Genomic DNA, 14,542 nt, shown 5'->3' on the forward strand with positions numbered 1-14,542 from the left:
TGTTGGAGAGACTCACAAAGACGACAAGTGTGTTTAATCACCTCTTTACACACTTGAGGAGTTTTGTTAGCTTTAGCAGCTGTGCCACATTTAAAAGTTACAAAACGATACGAGAGGATGCCCGAAGCAGAAGAAACCAGATGATGCACCATGAAACAAACAATGAGACTTTCCTCTTTCAGTTTAGCAGCGTGCTTTTGTTTCACTGGGCACAGAAATTATTGTTCCTATAACAAGCCTGGCCTCAGATGGTTTCTGCATTTCTTAGTAATTTCAGCGTTTTCTTTAACCTGCTCGGAGCACAAGATTGATGGTGTTTACTGCATCTGGAAGATTCATGCAATATTAGAAAAGTATAATAAAACCCTATTTGCTTTAGACAAGAATCATGGTATAATTAATGAATCACCCTCCAACCATGTGCTTTGTTGAACCCATTTGCGCAAGATAATGAAATTTACTGCCCTTAAAACATTTGTTTCTTACTTCCTGTTTTACCAAAGTAAAATTTGGAGTTTATTGTTCTCCTATAGATTCCACCACTGCCTCCATTTCTGTTGCCTGGGGAATAATGTGAAAGTGTATACTGTGTGGAAGAACACAAAAAAGAAGTTATAGCAGCAGCTACTTTACTGAGAGTTCATACGTGGTTGGTGTTACCAGCAGGCATTTATCTTCAAAATGTAGGAAGTAATAATAGAATCTTTACTTAAATTATTGCCTGGAAAGATTTTATAAAGACTAAAACCGACTGAAAAGAAACTAACTGCAATAACTGGAAATCACTTCATGTCTCCCAGGTAATATCACGGCTTCACTTTCCATTCAAGCAGGAACATTTCTGGTGAGGTCCTCTGCAGCAGACTCCCTTCATTCATTACAGAGTTATCTGAGCTTAATGTTAAGACATCCATTACTAACAGCTGCTTTTCATGTTGTGGTTCATTTTGCAACAGTGTGGCTCCACTGTTTCCTCCATGAACTCCACCGTGTTGTCAACACAAAGACATTACCCTCCAGCAATGTGAGCAGGGCACAACCTTGAAATACAAATAAGAAATCATCAAAACCTGGCTCCCACCGTGTGTGTGTGTGTGTGTGTGTGTGTGTGTGTGTGAGATCGCTTAGTACACGTTGACAACCACCTTGAGTTTTTAACCTTTAAAGTGAAGTGAGATCAGTTTGGACAGAATGAGGATACAGTATGTTAAGGTTATGGGAACATTTATAGTTAAGGAATATCTCTCCTTTCCATGTCAGTCTAACTCCACTAATATTTCTAAGCTCAGAAAATGAAATGAGTCAGATCCTGTGGTTCAGTCGCAGCCTTCAACCCAAAAACTGCACCTAGTTTGCACCAGAATCCTGCAGAAAATGTACAAATATAAAGAAATGATTCAGATAAAACAACCCCGCACAGTTTTGTATAAAAGGTTCCTGAACTTGGATAGATAACGTGTGTTCCTGTCAGACAGCGTGTTTGCAAGCCTGGTAGTCAGCACTGGACAACTGGGTTATGATTTACTCATTTAGAATCACTGCTCCAATATCAATTATTTAGTACTGGTTTAAGCATGAAGTAAAAAATTTGTCTTTTGTGATTTGCTTACAAGAAAGAATATTTAAGAATCAAAGAACCTAAGAAGTAATAACCCAAGAGGCCAACAGCTTCCCCAGACTTCTTTATTTTATTATCTATTTTACAACTGGTTTGTTTTGTTTTCCTCTACTAATTAACATCTAAATTCTATTTTTTTTTTACATTCTGTGTGTGTGTGTGTGTGTGTGTGTGTGTGTGTGTGTGTGTGTGTGTGTGTGTGTGTGTGTGTGTAGCATCAAGGTTTGGAAAATAAATATTTTATAATGAAAATAAAGCTGAATTCTGAACCTGGAACTTTGAAATTGTCTGGGTTTGGCAACAGGCCAAACTGACTTTCAACTAATATTCAGCAAAAACACATGAACACACCAGAATTTGTTCATTTTACTGCCTGTGATCTTTGTGTCGTCTAAGATTTAAAACTGATTTGCATTTGCAAATATGTTTTGTAGTAAATGAAAATTTTAATCATTATTAAAAGGAAACAATTCTACCTTTCTATAAAGTGTGTGCAAACTTTTCATTGCCAGTGTAGATCATTCTTTCTGTGTGTTCCTGCAAAACAATCACTGGCAGTATGATCTTGCTCAAGAGCGGCAGAAAATAAGGTTGGTTGGGCAGCACAAGGGTTAAAATTAGGACTGTACCAGTGAAGGGGAACATTTCTTTTCAGGAGTGAAGCATTTCAGGAAAAGTCCTTGCTGATATACTGATGCAAATATGTGTCTATGTTCGTTTGAGTTAAGAGCAGGGTGGTGTTGTCCATTGACAAGATAAATACTGACTACTCTGACTACTCTGACAGGCTCTCTGAAAGTAAGCTGAGCTGCTGCTGCTCTGAGCAGACACCGCCGCATCATTATTCAGTCCCCGGACTGTGTTCAGAAGTTGTGTATCTAATGACGGGCTCTCAGGACATCGAATAATCTGCAAGTACGACATGACTGTAAATGAGTCTATGTTTGCGTGCCTGTGTTCACATTATGTATTCATGACGGTAAAAGATAAATGAGGGGAGTGTGTTCAGGTCTGTGGGTCTGAGTGTTTCCTTGAGTGTTTGAGTGACTCAAAGCATGCCTTTATGTGTGTGTGTGTGTGTGTGTGTGTGTGTGTGTGTGTGTGTGTGTGTGTGTGTGTGTGTGTGTGTGTGTGTGTGTGTGTGTGTGTGTGTGTACGTACATGCATGTGCACTTTGGAAATGGACCATCAGGAGGAAAGAAAATGCTTCAGGTTTGGAAAGCTGGTGGCTTGTGTAGAGAGTCGTCTGATAGTGTTTTTTATTTTGGTCTGGTGATATTCATGCAAATGTTACTATGTTTGCAGTCAGTGTTTATTCACCCCAAACAGCCAGTGTACCAAGTAAAAGCTCAAATCTCTAATTTTACCAGGAACTCTTCTTCTTTACCAGGAGTTCTTTCTGTCATTTTCCTCCAGACCTCTGTCCTTTTCTTAGCTGCATCTGTTCATGATTTGCTGGTAAACAGTTTGGGATAAATGTTAATTTTTCACTCCAGTTGAAACAGTTCAGCTCATGCAGATGTGTTTTTATCATGAGTAATGTGTTTTTCACTGTTTTGGCTCTGTCCTCCAGCACATTTAACATGAAACAGTGAAACAGTTCTGCCTTTCAGATTTAGGGATGTTTCAGGGTGTGTTCACATCCAGCTGGTTTGAAAGAATGGGCAGGGCCGACCTTTCATTTAGGAAATTTAAAGGACAGAGTAAAATGTTTGATGAAACATTGTTTAATCAAAAGCTTTGGACTGAACTGCTGCTGTTAGCCTGCTAGCTACTGCAGCTTATGTTTACAAATCTACCCACACTATTTCCTGTGACTTACTGCTTTCGGCCACATGCAAGACAGTTTCACCAGGTTGATTTTGGTCTCCCTGCACCATCAGACTTTCCCACCATTCCAGTCAGCTGATCTCCACACCCACCTGCACACCTGCCCTGCATTCTCTCGTTAAGCCTCACACCTGTCCCTCATCAACCCCAGTGTTTATATACACTGGTCTCCCAGCAGTTCCTGTTTGCCAGATCATCTATGGAAGTCATCCACTACTATTACTACTTCCCCTTGTACTGCATCATTTATTATTGGGATAGTTATGTCCACGGCTGAGGTTTGAGAGGGGAGCCATTTAGTTTGCTCTGACTGGATCTGTTGTTTTTTCTCTATTAATGGTTTTGTTGAAAAACCAATGAAAGTAACACAGAAGCAGATCAGCTGTCAATTCATTAAATTTTTAGCTTTCAATAAGGTATTTGAAATATTTAAATCCCTGTTTGTAGTGAACAAACTCGAGAGATTAATTTGGTATTTAAATGCACATGAGGAGGATAAAAGTGATCACAAGTACTTTGTCTGGTTTCAGTGTTCTCCTCCTCCTCCTATCACCTCTTCCTAATCATTAGGTCACTGTACCTGTGACAAATGTGCTGAAATATTTTCAGTTTGCAGGCAATAAACCTTTGGGAAACATTCTACCATCTGCAATCTGTGTGTAAAGCAATTGGACATTATAACTGTTCATCCATTTATGAATGGAGAGAAGGCACTCGAGCGTGTTGCAATGCAGTTCAGTCAAATCAATACAATAGAGTGGAAGTGTCTTTCCTGACAATACACCAGTGAATGATGTGGTTATACTGAACATTGCTGGTCTGAAGTAACTTGCTACAGCAATAACTGATGCTGGATTTACAGTATCTGGATTTGTCTTTGGATTTGTGGAGCAATAAAATCAGTCCTCTCTGTTTTAGCTGCTGCTCCTCTGACACGTAGAAGCAATCCACCGAAAGTGAATCAATTTTTATCCATGGTGGTGTTATTTCTGTGAAGCCTTTATATCAGGACATAAATGTTAATTTCCAAATGATATATCAAAGAGAGCTTTTGTAACTTAACTCACATTAGCATGGTTTTCTACAGGCGTTTCCACGTCTTCTACTCGGCAGCTGAGTCAGAAACTTGCCCAACTTGTTGTCATTTTTAGCTCCCCCTGAGCTGTTTTTAGGCAAGCCTACAAAAAAAGAGAAAAGAAAAATAGCTGGTGGTGGACAGTTGGTGCTATGACAAAGGGCCAGATCATCGCCTGGTGTACTGAAAGCAGCAGGGTGGAAAAGGCCTGGTCTGGCTTGGCTTGGCTCGGCTTGACTTGACTTATGTGCTGATCTGAACCGAGGAAAGACAGTAGAAAAGAATGCCAACACCTGACACATCGGTTAACGTGGCTCACGGCTGGGCTCTGCTCCAGAGATGTCAGGGCCAATAATGTCCGAGGGTGTTCCCCAGCTACCACGCACATGTGCAGACACACATACTGTCATTTCCCTGTCCCTCATCAAACCATGGAAAAATAGCTGGCAATGTTAAAACAGCAGAAAATGGAAGGAATAAAAATGTTGAAAGAGCACAGCCATGTTACATGTATGTTCATGTTGAACCTGTACAGGGGGTTAAGTCTGACCCTGTACAGATAAATACAAAAGGTCTGCACCCTTTATACATCTCAGCCCCCTAAAACAAATAATACATAGAGACAATATATTACAGTAATTACTGAATTTGGCAAGGCATCAGTCAAGTGCCTGCATTTGTCACCACAATCAGACCAGACAGTAAAATTATGGACATTACGTATGTTTAGCTCTCATAATATCCAAATAAAAGGAAAAAGGAAGTAGTCAGAGCCAAACATAGCAAGTACAACAAGTACAATGTGGATTCAACAGTTTCTTCCACCAAATCTGGATTATTATCAGGATCTGCACCAAATTGTACAGACACATAGATCTCAATGAATGAATGTGTGTGATTTTTTACACTAAGATCGACACATTATTCCCTGAGAAACTGATGAAAGTGTTAAAAAAGGCCCATCTTACAGTGGGGATAGATTCTTCCCCGGCCTATGCCTCATCCCTCCACCAAGGCTGGTGCCAATCAGTTCGGTTTTTCTTGTGTGCTGACAAACAAACCAACAAGCAAACAAGCAAACAGACAGGTGAGGGCAGAACCTCCTTGGCAGAGGTAATTAGGGCCATGGCCATGGTTTTCAAAATGTAATTCACACAAAAGGCACAAAAAAAATCTGAGATTATTCATTTAACTATTCAGTTTTATTTTCAGTACATTTTTTTTCTCCTCACATGTTGTTTCAAATGCTGTTTCAAAGTCCTCTCCACACTGCAAGGGTTCAATTCTGGTGGAAATTCGAACTATCAAAATTAGAAATGTTCATTTGTGAAAATCAGCCTTCAAAACCTGCCATGTATTGTGTGCACAGTTATAGGATGTGAACTCTTCGGGTCATGAAATCCTCCAAATTCAAATGGTAGAAACAAAACCAAGGACATGACCATGGTATCTTTGATTGCAGCCCCACCTCCAACAGTTCTAAAACATTTATGCTTTATTTTGAAGGTTACACATTCAAATACAAGGTCTTATCTTCACATTTTATGTGCAAAATTTAAACTTTTATCAGTTTCCATCAAGTAATATAGGGATGACTTGGGCCCCAGAATGAAAGGTTGCCAGGCAATCAGAGCACTGCAGTGTGACTCGGATATTTGCAATGACCACAGTGTTGACAGTCACAGTCAAACTCTCAGCTCACCTCAAGCTGAGAAGCAATCTCTCTCTCGACCCATCGACCCATGACCATGATCTGCTCACCCTTCACAGATCCTTTCACTGAACTGTGTGCGTGCCTGATTGTGTGTGTTGCATGCGGTGTAAATGTACCTGTAGGTGCACGTTGTGTTTCACAGTGTGTTTTTATGTGCTATGACATGTATGTGTGTGTCTGCACTGGTTTGAGCGAAGATGACTTTGTCAGTTCGTCCTCGTTGGTCGTCTGTCCCAAAACTTGCAAACTCGTGAACAACGTGTCACATAACAAATGGACTTTATGGTCACCTATAATTAATGGATTAAGAACATGAAAGATAAATAATCTGCTTTCGGACCAGAGAGAAAAACAACTCATTAGCTCCAGCTGGGGCTGAGGCATTTCTAATACTTGTGTTCTTCCATGTGATCTGTTCAGTATTATGCGAGGCAGGAATCTTATCCAGGCTGTTAAATAAGGTGGACATGGGTATAAAAGGAGAAAGCTTAAGAATTAGGTCAATATTTTATGATAACCATCTATTAAATTACCACCACATCACTGCTTCTATTAGCACATTTGATTCAATACATCAAACAGCTGTATTTTTGATGTTTTAATTAAAACGTTTAATTCTCACAAATTTTTCTACAAGGCCAGTAATCTGCTTTTGCAAATTACAGCTTGTCAAACATTGTAATGTAAAAGTATAATGCTGTCAGCTCGGTAAAATGTACTGAGCATTTTTTTTTTTCAGTGAAATAAAAATGCTGATGCTTCAGAGTGCTAAGAAGGAGCACTGTGATGGAGCTGAGGAGTTTAGTGGAGGAAGGCTCTCCCCTCAGCAGAGAAACCACATTAGGAGAGTGTAGGAGTGTTGGAGGACTAAATTGAGTTTTGGTTTTATAATATTCCTTCAAGCAGTTCTGCTCAGGACAAATAATCCCATACATCAAACAATATACACAGGTAAATAACTTGAATGGCAAATAAAGAAAACGTATTCTTTATTATTATTGTTATTATTATTATTATACAAAGCTGGCATTTTGTACTACAGTTTAAGAAAACTATGTTGCTGCCACACAAACTGATGTTTTAGCTGATAACACACGATGTGGCATAAAGTGTCAGCTCACCATAGCATCATTTTAAAACATTTTTAAAACATTTTAAAACTTTTACCTTTAAACATCTATTTTATTGTATATTGTCGGCAGTGAGATATGTTGGTTATTTTGTGTCATGACTGCCCATTTGTGTTTTTTGTAGAAACCCCCCCCCCCCCCCCCCCCACAAAAAAAAACTGAAATTGTACTGAATTGTACTTTATGAATGTTTGTTTTTCTTGCTTACTTGAGCTCAGTGACCTTGTCATCGTTGTCATGTCTGATTTAATTTTCTTCTCTTTCTGGTAAAGAAGTTTGCAAAGTGAATACAACAGAGTTCAATGAAAACGTCTGAAGTAAATGTTGATAAAAGATTTGACAGAACAGACCACACAATAGCAGCCTTAAAAACAAATTCAGGATTCTCTTTGGAAGTCTCGTCTTTATAGACGCATCAATCTTCACTTTCAGCTTTTCTGTATTTTCGTTACTGATGTGCTTTTATTTTATTTTATTTTTATTTTTTTTGCCTGCTATTTATCTTCTCATTTTCTTCATCTTTGCAGTGAGATTTACGATTCTGACAACATCTTAATGTATCTTAATCCTTTGTCTGTTTTTAACTTTGAAGTTGACTTTGAGAGTGGTCACAATGCTATAACTTTTACTAGACCCTCTGTCTATGCAATCCAGTGTTGTAAGATTGACAAAATCTCCCAGGGGAATATAGTAGTAGTTACATTTACAGTACAAGAGTGACCATGAAAATAGGATGCAGACAAATACAACAGCCCTGGAATAAATGGAAGTGAAGCTCAGAGTCTTTCTCCCCATGGGGGGCAAGTTATTATTGTCACTCTCTAATTCTTCCCATGCGGTCGCTGCTGTTCAGAGATAGGGTTGTGACGAGGTCTGAGCCAAATCTCAATTCTGCATGTTCTACATTCACACTATAATACCTTGTTGGCTGACTGAAATTTTTTACATTTTCTTTTGCTCCTCCACATGTGTCAGTTACTTACAGAAAACATTAGATACTTGATATAACACCACTTCAGCGCGGATAAGTAAAGCCGTACTTATTGCAGGACTGTTGCACTGTATTTCATTGCGTTTCACAGTACAGGAGTCTCTACTTTTGGAGTGTACAGTATATCTCACCTCTTTGCTTGGCAGCATCTAGGCCTTCTCTCAATCCACTGGCCTTTTGTACTGTTAAAATCTCAAATCATCTCTGTACCCACATGCTGGCCAAGAATTGAATTCAGACTATTAACATTCTCTCTCTTGCTCTGTGTCTCTGGCAGCTTTAGTCCTATCTCAAAAAGAGATTAAGAAGAAAAAGGCAAAAACAAAAGGACTTCTTTTTGTTTTTTAGAGGGAATGGCTTCACACACAAGTTTAGGTGACACAACATCCTCAGGTCCTTGTTGACAAACACGCCCCAGGGCAGGCAGATAAACCACTTCCTCTGTTACTTCACACCAGAGTGCTGAGTGCGAGTGAACAGCAGCAGAATACACCTCCTTCTTCCCAATCAACCCTCTTGAGAGTGAATGACAAAGTGGCGCAGATGGGCAGCTGTAACCCCGGAGCAGAAATTGTTTCAGGCTCAGTTAGCAGTTGCCTGAATGAGCAATATAACAGGTTCAGATGGGAGGAGCGAGAGGATGGGGGAGTCTGAGGGTTGGCGGTTGGCAGTTGGTACGGTGAAGATGCGTGCTATGTAAAAACAGAAGCTCAGGGGGTTGGTGGGCTGGTGTCAGATGCTAAGACATACGCAGACATGATGGGTGCTGAAAGCAGGGCAGCTTGTAAGCACATTTGATCCTTGGCAAGGCCTTGTCAGATGAAGAAGGGGGGTTGGGTTTTGATAGACAGCTGATAAGAAGGAAGTGATATACGTCTGAGCTTTATTTATCCTTTTTAAAAGTCCACGCAGCATGCTTGGTCTTTTCCAGCAATGCCCTGCTTCATATTCATTTTATTCCACACATCCACACCTGGGAGTCACAGACTTAACTTGAACTGACAGTTTACATGGTTGTTTAAAAGCAGACCAAGTTTGAAGCCCCTAGATTCCATGAAACCAATTTGCATCAAACATGCACTGACACTGCAAAACAAGGTTTTAATAAACTTTTTGTAATTACTAAAAGTTAACATTTTCTTTCAACAGCAGTGTAATAAAAAGAAAACCCAGAGGAAGATGTTGTCCTCCCACAGAACATTGAAATGAAGGTATGATGGGTCTGTATGGAGAGAAATTAGACTCAAAATTGTCACAATACATTCTCCAGAAATCTACAAAATTTGTAGACTGATTTGTGCGCAAGCTATTCAGATTCAGGAAAATGTCTTTTCCACTTTGAAATTACACACAAACACCACCATATTTGTACATATTTGTAAATCTTACTTTTCATTTGCAGATAATGTAATACGCATTTGTGACATTTTTGACTCTAATTCCTCTCCATAGGTCTGACCTGTGTAAAATGCTTCCAGAGCAGTTCAAGTGTGAGAAAAGCAAGGGAGGAGCTGAGCTGGCATGGTATTTGTTCAGTGTAATATAAATCCAGAGAGATGCCTGTGTAAATGTCATGGGTCCATCACCTGTGAGTAAGGTGCATGTATAATTTGGGATACAAGCAACAAACTGTGGAACAGTTCTGTGCCATGTACCTGAGGAGGAAGAGAACAGCAATAAAATCGGTCAGGTTGATGCTGGTTTTCTTGCTTTGAGAAATAAAACAATACAAAAAAACACATCACCATATTGAATCTACAACATAAGGAATAGTTTTTAATAGAAAACCATTAATCAAGTTATTGTTGTGCTGCGGATGAGTCCACTGGTTCTTATGGGTCCAAATGTAAACACACTTAACGCAGGGGTTTGGGTGGTAAATGAGGCATGAATAAAAAAGTAAGGGGGGAAATTATATAGTGAATTGTTTTTCAGTGTATAACTTGAAATATTTGTTTCATCATAACAGATTCCACATAAACTTTTTTCATGTCTTTATATGTTGTGATGTGAAAAGTGATTAGAGCTGGTTGAAGGTGACTATGTCTGTGTAGTTCAGTGTGTAGAGAACAACTCTAACATCACCAAGGTTATTGGTTTGATCACCACTGGGGGCTGGTTTGTACTGAGGAGAACTGGAACATACTTTGGGTGAACACATTTGCTAATCAGCATAGGTCAAGTGCATATTTGTGTGTCTCAGAGTGTTTCTGTGTGCACATGGGAAGTGTATCAGTGAGTTAGTTTATCTGTATGAGAGAGCACCTGTCCTCGTAATGCCCCAGCCCTTCACAGTTCACTGCCTCGTTCCAGCTAATTTCCGTCCAGAGGCGTCGGAGCAGAGTCTTGATTATGCTCCATAACAAAGTGAAAAGAAGCCCTAATTTACACTGCAGATTCCCTGCTGAGAATCATTATCAGCATTCGTACCGTTCCACCAAAGGTCACACTGATTTCTTCAGTCATGTGCAGACAGACGCACTACTCCAAACGGGTCACAGAGTCACAGAGATTAATCTCTCCCACTTCCTCGTCCACGCTGGACGCCTCCTTTTGTTGAGCACAAGTGAAGAGAAGGAATGAAAGGCTGCTATCTCCTGCTCTGCAATATAACTGGAAGGTGATTAGTTTTTTTCCTCTCCTGATTGAATTCCCCCTGGGCAGTCAAAATCCTTTAAACCAGGACTTTGATTCTTCTGTCAACACTGGTAACAGTGTCAAAGGAAAATGGGCATAAAGAAGGGCCGTGTCGTTTTTCCTCTGGTTCAAAGGAGCCCCACTTTCTGTGTGATAAATATGAGGTGTTCTAAATGTTATGGCCCTGGATTTACACAGCTCAGCAGGTACTTCATGAATCTATTACGGCTTTTCATCTTAAAGTCTGAAGTCCTAATTTAGATGTTTTGGGCATCGCAAGAATAAGACTAATAATAAAAGACCAAAATGAAATTATCTCCCTTCTCTGGCATCTCTTTAAAGCTGAGATTTCAAGGGCTGCATTCAAGGTCAAAATCTGTTTTAAAAGTAAAATTAAGTTCTCTAACACACTGATGTTTAAATTAACTGAACAATCTGCTGAGTCCTGTAGAGCTGTTTCCAGACTGTTCCATACCACACAGCATAGAAACCTATAAGGCAGTTTTGATTGTGCAGAGACCATCTGCTTCTGAACTAAAATTTGAGTTCATGTTGAAATCATTCTCAGAACTTTGACAAACTAAGTTTGCATACTAAGATTTCACATGCTACATTTTCCATACTAGGCCAATACTAAGAAGCTGCAGGCCAATAGGTGACTTAGGTTACAGGAATGACAATGAATCACACCTCTCTCTGCCTGACTTCATTCAGTCTCTGAAGAGATGGGTGCAGAGGTTGATGGTGACATCTGACTGGTTAAAGTGCAGTTTAATCAACGAGTCCACTCCACATTAATCTCAGCTAATGTCAGAGAGGCTGGTAATAAAAAATGTATAATGTGGCCTCACACTATTTCCATTCTCAGCTTCATTAAGTGAAAAAAAAAAAAGAGATATAATTTTCGTGTTGTGGAAATGATGAGGAATAGCAAATGTTTTGAGAGAAATCATTGGCAGTGCTTGAGGCAAGCAAACAAAATGGGTTTTGTATTTGGTCGTCTGTGACGTCAGTCTCTTGAGTGAAGACAGACCAAGAATCACGTCAGATTGCTTCTAATTCTTGCTTCTCGCATGCTTGCAGGGTGTTTTTTGTTTGCTTGAATAATTCAGGAATATTTCCTCCTCATCTCCCTTTAAATGTAATCAAGCCAGGCTGTAATTATATCCTTCGGAGGACCTTTCAACATACCTTCCAGGCACTTATTGGGAATTTGCATTTGTAATTGCTCTCTCTTCCTGCTGTGCTCCGCTGATTTGCGGAATAGCAATAAACAAAACATGTCTCCGAGTGCTTCCAACAGGAAATCAATAGGGAATCGTTCCTTTTAATCATCTGATACTTTGATTGGAAAAAAACAGTTTAATTTTCAAGGGTAGAACCTGAGCCAGACCAAGCCTCAGCAACTGAAATGTTTCAGGTTTGGTTCCCACAAAAACTAATAATCCATCCATCAGTAGCCATTTGTCATGTTGAAATGTCCTTGAGCAAGACCAATGAACCTTCTGCTGCTCGCTCAGTGTGAGTTTACCTCAGGGCATCAGCTCCTTCTATGACCAGTTTCTTAATAGTCAATGCTTTTTGAATCTAAGTCAGTCAAGTTAATGAGCAGGAGAGAATATTGACTTGGACACTATTGTCACCATGATTGGCTAGTCGAATTCTTACTTAAAAGACAGTGTTACCTATAATGTTAAAACGTGACACTTGCAACCAGGGAGGAGGTGTATTAGAAGCCAAGAGAACATAATGTTCTAACTCAGAGCACTGCAACTGTAACACCACAGTTTGAATTTTTACCAGTAACAAAGTCTTTCACATGCAGATAATTCATAGATAAACCACACCCTTTCTGAGGTTTGTCTTTACGGACATAAAAATTATCAACAAAAAATGTTGAAACTTTATATGAAAAATATAGATTTAATTTTACTTTTGGATTTAGTTTTCTGAATCTGAATTATCTCGTGGTCAAAAAAATGAGAAGTATATGTGTATCATCAGTATAATGTTATGAGAGGAAGGTTGAGCATGAGGCATTACTGTTTATATTTACTGTTTATAGTCACTGAGACACTTGCATAGGATGCTGGTCAGTGCAGCCACTCTAAAATCACTGAATTCCGTTTCTCAGGGACAAGGATGATTTTCCAATGAAAATGAGAACAGAACATTCATTCAATAAAAGCTGGAACAATTTCGTAAAATGGGCTGTGAGACGAAACCTACAGAATTCAATCACCGTGGCCCTTAAACCATCAGGTCCAGGTGCTTTTACTAGGGCTGATTGCTTCCCTGGCCTTACCGGAGCAGAGCTGACTCTCTACCTGTTCTTTATACTTCTTCTTTTTCTTCTTTAAAATTGATCTTCGTTCCTCTCTCCTTTGGTTGACCAGGTCCCAGTCCCCATTAATAAAAGCAGTTCTCTCTTCTCTATTTTTGTTATTAGGTTACCCTCTAATAGTTTTCTTGGTAGTGACATAGCTTCCCAAAATTCAATGTATTCAGGGAAGTTTTCCTTCAAAGGAAATGTTAGAAATGTAAGAGGGAGCCATGTGCTGTATAGCAAGCTGCGTATTCAACAAGTGTATCTTCGTTTGAAACAACAAAGTATTTAATTGGATTTTGCTCGTTATCATCTCTTGTTTGTCATTTTTCCCACTGTTTCTGTCTGGCCTCTTTGGAAATAAAGTGCATTCATTTACTGCGTGGTCCATTTCTCTCCACAGCAGGCTGTGGCTGACATGTATGTAGCGAGGGGACAGGCTGGCTAACCGCTGGGTGATGTGTGGTTTATGGATGACTTCTTCTGAGGCTCTCAGGGAGACTGTGTCTAAGTGTAGCTCCTTAAGGGCTGAATTAGCCCCCTGATCCCCTAATCAATTTGGAGAGGGAGGGAAAATTAACACAAGGCCCATTTCTACGTTCTGCAAACAAATCCAAATGCCACAGGTTTGCAGGTTTAAAACAGAAAAATCCATATATGTCGTCCTCCTGCTTGACCAGCCATCTGCAGAGGGGACAAGAGATGTGCCATTCTCAGTGAATTTACCCTTCCCTAACTGTTGATAATTCATCATATAAAGATACATTCATATGTCGGGTCACTGATCCCAACCTGCGGCAATTATACTCAGGCACAGAAATGTGTGAACATCTTCTGTGACCTGTATAAATCATATCCTGTGGCATGTTTAAAGTATTATCGTGCTATAATGAAATATTCAAATGCAGCCTACCTGCTTCCACCACGATGGAGCAGGTAAGTCTGTAATGATGACATAACGGCCTGGGAGGAATAAATGGGATTCATAGGAAATGAATCAGAGTCTCCGGGACTCTCAGTGTGACGGATGAGGCCAGAAAGTGGGTCAGAACCACAGGTTGGTTGGCTGCACAACTGGGCCGAGACACAACGCCCAGGGCAATGAAGGAGTGTCTGTGCTCTTGCAAAAATGGCACTCTCTATGCCATTTCCCTCATTAGCATCACTGATTCCTGTTTGGTTTTTTTTGTATCTTCTAAAAATACCTGACCAGAGAAAAAG

The 14,542-nt window shown here is 39.8% G+C and overlaps 1 protein-coding gene across 1 annotated transcript in view; it reads left to right on the forward strand.

The window, feature by feature from the left end:
• Positions 1-14,542, forward strand: part of eif4g2b (eukaryotic translation initiation factor 4, gamma 2b) — a 94,467-nt gene that overhangs the window by 17,297 nt on the left and 62,628 nt on the right. The window lies entirely within an intron of this gene.

The sequence above is a fragment of the Toxotes jaculatrix genome, chromosome 5 (assembly GCF_017976425.1).
Source record: "Toxotes jaculatrix isolate fToxJac2 chromosome 5, fToxJac2.pri, whole genome shotgun sequence".
NCBI lineage: Eukaryota > Metazoa > Chordata > Actinopteri > Toxotidae > Toxotes > Toxotes jaculatrix.